The following is a 9,716-nucleotide window of genomic DNA, read 5'->3' on the forward strand; positions in this document are numbered from 1 at the left end:
TATATATATATATATATACACACACACACACACACACACACACACACACACACACACACACACACACACACACACACACACACATATATATAATATATATTATATAGGAATATATATATATATATATATATATATATATAATATCTACATATATTCAATATGCATGTATATCATTTATTACAAAACATATTAACTCTGAATATATGAATCTGTACCATTTGGTACTGCATATGGAACAACATTGTGGTTTAAATCTATCCTAGTTCACGATATGGTATAATACATTCCACGCTGGTTGTTGCGCGATGGCACGTTAATGAATGCGCTTCGATTGACGTAATCAGCAACGTAATTGCAAATCCGACGAGAGAGTGAAAATGATAATTGGCCGGCAAAGATTTGCCAGGCAATAGTGGTGTCAACAACCGGAGCTATAACGGAACACGATAAACAATGTATCCAGTCAAATATCGATATTTCATGTTCCATTACCATTATTGACAATGATAAAGGTCGATGTTTTTTTAACGGAAAGTAGGTAGGCAAATGTTAAATAATTTTTAATTCTAATGGAATTGGCACAATTTGATATTTTTAAATTAAACTGGAGAGAATTGATCATTCTCTAAGTATATTATTAATATTCTTGGGAAATCAATATTTTGTCTTGATTCTAAAACAATATTTTTTTATTTATACGTTGATATATATACAAACATATACAATATTTGATATATATGAAAATATATATGAAAATATTTTATATAAATCTTAAACTATTTTTAATAGACTTGAATTGACTTGAATAATTCACCGTTATTTTTAAATTAAATTTTAGAGAATTAATTATTCTCATTATTATTAATATTCAGAAAATCAATATTTTGTTTTGTCACTCTTAATACTGAAACAGAATATTTTTTATTTATTGTTACGCATTGATGCAATTGGTATATATGAAAATATATTTACTATTATTTCCTCACGCTTCAACGGTCATAATTTTTAATAAAATTCTGTATTGTATTATTGTACTATGTATTATATATTAAGATATCTCATATTAGTAGTTCTGGAAATTTTGTAGATGTTTCATTCAGTGAAATAGCTATGTCAGCAACATCCTATTAAATCGGTATATATGAAAGGCATAAGATATGAATAAAATAGTATAATCACATGCAGAGATATGTCTTTACTAAGAAAAGGTATATGTGCAAACAATATAACGGAGAGGTTATATACGGTGTTATTTACTTTCATATTTACCTTGCTTTAAAAGTGGAATACAAACAAACATCGTCATTTTTTAAAGAGAATGGTAAAAACATTTCTTTCTTTAATCAAAATTCTGACTCAAAAATTTAAAATTAAAATTTCCAGAAAAGAAAAGCTACGAGAGAGTGTCAACGCAAGGTGTAAAGTTCTAATAATTAATCCATCTTTAATATTTATCAAATCAATTTAAACATAAAATCATACAAACGTTTAATTAGTCTAAATTATTGTGTTTTACACTGAGAATGACTTGATGAAAGTTGAAACGTTTGTATGATTGTAAGTTTAAATTGATTTGCTAAATATTAAAACTGGATTAATTATTTGACTTTCTTTTCTGAAAATTTTTATTTCTTTCTTTAATAAAATGTGTTTTTAAACACAATTTTTATTATTTTTTATTTTAGATTTATTTAAAGCAGATTTATTTAAAGCTTGTCGTCCATAATTTAAAACACATTTAAAAAGTAAAACAGAAAACAATAAAATATTAAATTAAAATTTTTGGATAATTCTATTTTTCTAGAAAAAAAAGAAAAAAATAATTACTCGTTAAAACAACTTTAAAGCATGAGAATAAATGAATTTTTATTATACCTATTCGCGTTAGTGAGTATATTATGATACAATAGAAAAAAAGAATGAACAAAAACAATGGGCCCAATTGTGAACTTATAGGTCCCATGTAGAAATTTGTTTTAATCAGACTTTTAATTAAGAAGGATATAAGTCATTTTTTGCTGAGACAAGAATGCCAAGCACGACGCAATCATAAATAAGACCGTGGACAGTTGGCGTTATAACCACCGCCCGTCGCTGGACAGTGATTTTAAATTACGCGAAATTCATGGAAAATGAAATTTAATTCAATCTTTGTAAGAGCGCTTGAAATTCTCACGAAGAGACGGCAAATCTTTAACATATTTCTCTTTAACATATGTATATACATGATTCACATACTCTTTGTGATTTTACTCCCGCAACGTTATATTTAATGTAATTAAATAAGGAAGCTTGCATAAAACCGTGCTCTCAGAAGCTTTTTTGCTATAATTCATATACGAGGTACTTCATTAGTATTGTAAAATATTTTTATAATGAATTCCTTGACAGAACTTGAGATTAATTTTTCCTTAATTAAGTTGGATCGAACGCTCATTTATCGAGGAACTGTTTACTTATTACTTAAATCAATGTTTGTAAAAGTGTTTGGAATAGTCTTGTTTTTTATAAGTCATAAATTAAATTTTTTAAAAGTTATATAATAAAGTATAAAAAGTTTATTAAAAACAAAAAATTTTGTCCCTGTACGTTATATTTTAATTTGTATATCGTATTAGCTTAAATTCTCTATAACATTTAATTTGTCGAAAGCTTTGGGACTTACTGTAAAAGTATTCGAAGAAATTTTTAGTGACATCTTTGCTAGTAGAAAACGACTGCAAATTCTCAAGAATCTATCACCGAATTATTATTTCCTAACGAGATATTCTGTACACATGTATTCAATGTGTACAAATGCACCTCTGATATTCAGAAGGGAGTACGACGTGCAGAAATAATTACTCTCTGATGTTTTCATTATCGTTGTAATATTCCCACGCTATTGCATCTTTCACTTCCCTGTTCTCCCTTCTTTGCACATAATAACCGCGTATTTCGGAGGCAGGTTTTCACGTTTACGTAAGCCAAAATATTTCATCTTATGCGAGACGGAGAGAGCCTTTATGTCAAGATGCAAGGGCGTCCGCGTTGTGAAAGAAGTTCACGGGAATCCGCGGAATAATTCGTGTAAAACTTGAACTATGGTGAGAACTTTGCAGGAACTTTCGAAATACATATAATATATAATATTATTTTAATTATATGTCATAAACCTTTTTATTTCATATTTATTGATTTCTGCAACGCAGAAATTATAATCTCTGACAATATAAAAATAATTACAGACAATATTGAACAGTATTAAAAGATACTTATTAATGCAATTGATACAGTAATTAATTACATGCATTAATGAAAGGTTTTGATAAATTATACACATATACGATAATTAACTTAACAGTTTAAATTGTCTATATATGTTTACATATTGATATTTATGAATCAAATGATATGTTTCGAATATTAAGTTAATTGTATAATCTTGTATTTATAATTTTCAATTGTAGAAATTTTCTGATTTGCCAAACTTACTTTTATGATGACGTAGATATAAATAGCTTTTGATATTAATTAAACTGCAACGTCACATTCGTTTTGAAATATGTAAACATCGAAATGCGTTAATATCGCAACAGAATAATATTTGTTTATTTGACGTTAAGCCGCGCATATAAAATTGTGGTCAGTCTTCGTTTGTAATAATATATGTCGCGACCGACATGATACGATGAGTGAAATGATAGAAGACAGAAAATAATATTAAGCGGCGTCAGAATAACGATCGTTATTATTCGTGCAATTAAGTCTCATTGTCACGATTGGTCACACTTGGCTACAATATGGGAGCGAATGACACGCGTTAACGCACTGACGGCTTAATTGGTTTCTCCCTCCTTTCTACTACAGTCGTCCCTGGCGCAGCCATGCATCCACAAATCAATTGCGAAATTCGTGGCCATCATATACGAAGCAATACGATCCTTCAAAATCGATATAGACAAATATCTATGTCGGATCGAATCATTTTTTTATGTTTTTTTCTTTTTCTATATGACTTTCAAGCCCCAAAATTGTGTAGGAGCACCATCATTCAACAGGAATTTCTGTTTAAATCCAACGTTCGTCATCCTATCAAGTTGTCTCTATCAGTGAGATAAAATATAGTGAGGTGAAACATAATTGTCAATCTTATCAATTATCATATATGTATATATCTAATAAATCTAAAAAAAATGTTCAGATTTTATTATGTAATACAACGTTAACTTTGATTGCTTAATTATAAACGTGCTTTTTTACTTAACTTAAGTTAATTATATTAATAAATTTTAAAGATATATTATATTAAATTAAAACAATAATTAACATCATTTCAAATCATGTATATTCAAATCATATTTCATCGAACGTGTTCCTGCTTGTAATATATACAATATCGGTCAAACAAATTGTTATTTTGATAAATACTGGAAAATTGTTCTGTTGTTTCGTTTTATTTATTTTTTGCCTGTAATACTTTTTACAAAAAAATATATATGATTTCAATTTATGATAGAATTTGCAGTCATAAACTAGTATTTTTTCTTTATTTTATTATTGTGACTTGTAATATGCATGACAAAATAGAATTAATTATAGTATAACATTCATGCACATAAGTTTTATTAAATGTTTCAATGTTATAATTCATCTTAGATAATTTATAATCCTAAGAGTCCTAGTTCACTTTAAATGTTCCTGTAGTTAACGTATGACACTCTTGTGTTCTCTGAACCCGTCAATTTCCATCGCGCGATCACGATGCAGTATCCAGGGAACATGATACGACTATTTGTCACTCTTATGGCAATTATGATCTCTCCTAGGATCGCGTTTATCTCGTTATGATAGTTAGATTATCTCCGTCCAACCACAAGATACATGTGCAGATCTATAAGCGGCGATATCTCTCTGTATCCAAAGCAACCCATTTCAGTCCCCTTTCCTCGCAAATTTGTCTCGCTGGGATTCGGATGAATCAACACAGCCAGGACTCAACTATTGTGCTAAATGGACCATGTCATCTAGAAGTGAATCTTTTAGAACACCAGGCGCCTTTTATACGATATCTTCCGCATTACGTATCTTACTAAAACGCTTATCTCACAAAAATTTTTATACGAGTTCATAATAAAATACTTTAGATATTGATTTATATCATATAAGATATTTTATACATTTTATTTACATAATATGTATTTTACATGATATCTCATTTTATTATAATAGATTTATTACAATTATTAATGAATTCTATATTTTTACTTGAGCTAATCAATTTTTAAAAATTAGTAAAGTTTGCTACACATTTATGTGATTCGTAATGATTTTTAACTCACATAGTTGCTGACTTTGCAACGACGTTTTGTGTTGATAATCGTTTTAGAAAGTATATCCTTTATGATCATACAGTTCTATACAGCGCCTGAAAATGTAAAGTAGCTACTTATGTGAAAAGATACCAAAGTATTAAATACGAATAATAGCAAATCTTTCCCACTCGGATTAATAGCATACGATTCCGTGAACTGCACTTTGCAAGTCATCAACAGCCGTGTTCGAGTTTGCGAGTCATTACAGATCTTTGACGATCCTAGTAGCAGTCGCACAATGCTCTGAGATGATTTCCTTCCAGTCTTGAATCGCTCAATTTAGTCGGCAGCCGCGACGCTTTAAGTTTCCAGAAACTCCCTAATTTACGCCGGCGTATTTATCTGCCGTTGCAATTAAGAGAGTTGCAATTGCACTTCGCCGATCCTGATCGCTCGTGTGCCAGTGCAGCGAAATTAAACGTCTCTTAAGTTGCGTCTGTTGCGACGATATTTGTGTGTGCCGTATTATAGTATTCTACTTTAAGTTTGCCTGGGATGACCCAACTTTTCGCGAGGTTGCCCTAGAATGCTCGAACCACCAAGGATTGGGTAATGGCTAATTATTTCACGGGTGGCTTGTGACAGATGATATCGCGGGAAACGGGAGCTTCTGCCGACGTTCTTAAACACTTGTAATTAAACCGATCTTGATTAGACGTAGATCTATTGGTATCTTATTAACCGCTCAAGTTTAGTGGAAATTAACGAGTCTTTTTGTGACCTATGGGAAAGATTTATTAGAAATGTTAACTACAAGTAACGAATGGATATATTTCATCTTTCAACCGTGCTTCCCAACTTTATTTTTTATAACAGTAGAAATATTTGTGTGAAACATAATCACAAATATTTCAACAAAATTAATTTCGTAATGCTCCTTCATCGTCGTGAATAACTTGAACATTTAATCGCGTGTAATAAACACGTATGTGCAACTATCGTTATCGCGTCGGGTAGATTAGGTTTAATTCATAGCATTCCCGTCAAATTTGCTATAAAATTACACACGCAAATAAACATTTGTTATCGTGAACGTTTGTGTGAAATTTCGTTTGATTTCACCGTGCAATACATTGCAGTTATTTTATATAGAATAAGCGTGCTGCAGAATATCTCATCAGTACATATTAAATTGTACAGCCGAAATAAAACGAACGACAAAGTAAATTTTAAATCGATTTCTCGTCGATTGATAAATTATTGCTGATCAATTTTGCTGAATTTGCAAAATTTAAGATAATTAAGATTAAGTTAATATGTATGTGACAAACATAGTTCATCTTACATGGAGATCGAGTAAATTTCTCGATAAGCTTTTCCATTAGCATAGAATATGAGATTAAACTGCAATACTGTTCCGTGTAAAGTATTTGAATGACAAAGCACAAAGCAGCTTAAATTTAGTTACCTTAGATGGGAACATCATCTTTCCGATTCACGGCATTTCCTTCACTCAATTTCTAATAACATTACTTATAGCAACATTATTTATAGCAACATTATTTAATCAAATAATTTAAAAAATTTATTTTATTTATGTTCATAATAATTCGACCAAAATCGCATCATTGTTTTTAATTCTCTGTAATCTGCAAACTTGTGTGTAAACGTTCTACACGCAATCCAAAACTGTTGAGGAAAAATAAAGATATATTTTTCACTAGCATTATCCGAGTAATCCAAATGAATTCAGCACACTTGTCGAAGCACAAGGAAACAATACAAATGATAGAGCACCAAAATACAAAAGAAACTTATTCGTCTAACGATGATTTCGAATGAAATCGCTTTACACGTACATACCGCACGATCTCAAGTTTATACGATCGATGCCAACCATTATCGATTCATTAGCACTCGGTTGAATAACCGTTACAAATAAACCTGCTTGCGGTACGTAGTAATCTTACGTGTTCTTCTCCCCCTCGAGAAAAAGAAAAAGAAAGAGGCTGTCCGTTTGATAAAGTGCTATTCGCCTCTCCCCTCTGTCTGTAACGGTTCACTGCTTTCTCCAGTTTTCCAATAATTGGAAAGAATTTCTTCGACGAACGATTTACATTAATATCACGACTATCATATTTTTCTGTCATGTTTCATTTTTATTGCCATTACTAGCGGGTGTACCGTCTCGGGAATTCATATCGTCGATTTGACGAGTTTTGACGATGGAAATCAAACCCAAGAGATGAGAAGGAGTCATGTAATACACACAGATATCTAGTTTTATGTATACACTGGACAAGTAGTTCCCGTGTAAAGTATTAGTTCCGTGTATTAAACTTTACTGTTTCAAATGTCGTAATCAAACGTCATCGCGCTGCTCATAAATCGCGAAGAATTTTTGATCTCCTCTCTATAATACGCTTGAGTTTCTGGAGAAATCCTTTCGCATTCGGAATTCATATACTTCTCGATTTGAAATCGACTGTGCATTGATCCGCACTTTTATAATCCTCTCGATTAAAGTTTAGCTTGGATTCGATGAATCCAACATTTACAATCGAGAAGTGCAAGTAGCATTTGGATAAACTATAGTTACAAAAATTTAACAATAAGTACAAAGTAAGTTGTTTGGCTACATTAGTTTGAAACTGTTCCAAAAATTCCGATTGTAGTCTTCGCTTCTACGTACTCAAGGCAACTTTGCGCGTTATACTTTTCCGAATTTAAACAAAACAAAGTAGGTTTAGTGGGTCATTTGCTGGCTAAAGGTTGCTTGAAGAATCACTAAAGACGCCAAGCGTCGCTTTTAAAGGAGGAAATAAAGTAACCATTATTTAAGCGCTTCCCAACCAAATTATTTTCTTTAAGTACGCAATAAAGAGAAACGACACTTTAGGTAAAACGGCAAACCTATTTCGTGGCTCTTTTTATATTTTTTAAATGGCGCTATTTATTTCGGAATAAAAAGTAATAAAAATCAAATTAAGAACAAAATAGTTTATTTACATATTAAAATATCAGTGTGTTTTAAGTTGTAATGCTTGATTAAATTTGTGAGAAATTTCTGGGAAATAAAAAAAAATAAATAGTAAATAATAAAAATTGTCAGTTTTTGACACCATTACACATTGCTGTAATTAAAAAGAAATTCTATGAGTTGCAAAAGAGAATGGACTAAATTCTTAAGTTTCTCTCTCGAACAGTAACTATTTAAAAATTGATAATACAATAAGAACATATGTATATAATAAAATAAAAAGTACTTTTATATAAATAATACTTTTAATAACGATATTTGAATAAAAATTAATGATTTTTTAAAAAAGATCTGATATATCTATAATGTACACATATGTTTAATTTATTTTATAAATGTTCCACTTTGAAAGTCAATCACAGATGAGAATTTTTGTCATATATTTTAGAATAAGTAAAAATTTAGACTTACATTGTTTCTTAAATATAAAAATTTTTCAAATATAAAAATATCAAACAATTTCGGTAAAATTTTAAGATTACAATTTTTTAGATTTTATAAAATTTTATACTTTCAAAAAATTTAATTGACATTTAATTATTACGAAACACGTGACCTTGAAAATGTAATATTCCGTAAAAAAATTAACATATTTCTGCTGTATATGTAATTGTATTATTATTTGTAAATTTTATAGCTCATAATATTTGGAAAAATAAAGTTTGTTCGTTTCGCTATATAAATATACATCTTGTTACATAACCAAGCGACAATTTATATGCAATGTAAAGAATGCATCGCGTATGCATCAAAAGTCAAATACTTTTGGATCGCAGACGAAACTTGCATCTAGCCGCGCAATCAGATGCAGCTACGATACGTAATATACGTATAAAGATTTTTTTTATATATGTGAACACAATCAACTTTTCAAATTATAAGTATAAATAATTAGCCCCGAAAAATTACATATTATGTGTGACAGGAAATAACAAATCGAATACTTTAATGTACATACAAATAACGTTTCAAATGTTTCAAATGCCGCTGATGTCACGCAAGAACCATTTATTTATCATTTGTACGCTTTAATGCATTCGTGGTGAAGTGAAATCTCTCTCATTGGTGCATCGCTCTTGTAATGCGTGACATTTAATAGTAATGAAATATATAACGTGTCGGTTTGCACAATTTTCACTGCGTTTTGCATATTTCATCACAAATTTAATATTTTTAGTCTCTATATGTATAATACATATAGAATATTCTTATGAATATTTAATATTCTTATATATAGATAAAAAATCTTATATATAGATAAAATCTTATGTATAGATGTAATCATAAATTTAAACTTAATTTTTATATAATCTTGATTAAATTTAGATTAAATGTGTGCATTTGTAACTCTTCCTCCTCCTCTCTCTTTCTCTCTCTCTCTC

The sequence above is a fragment of the Atta cephalotes genome (genome assembly GCF_000143395.1).
Source record: "Atta cephalotes unplaced genomic scaffold scaffold00007, whole genome shotgun sequence".
NCBI lineage: Eukaryota > Metazoa > Arthropoda > Insecta > Hymenoptera > Formicidae > Atta > Atta cephalotes.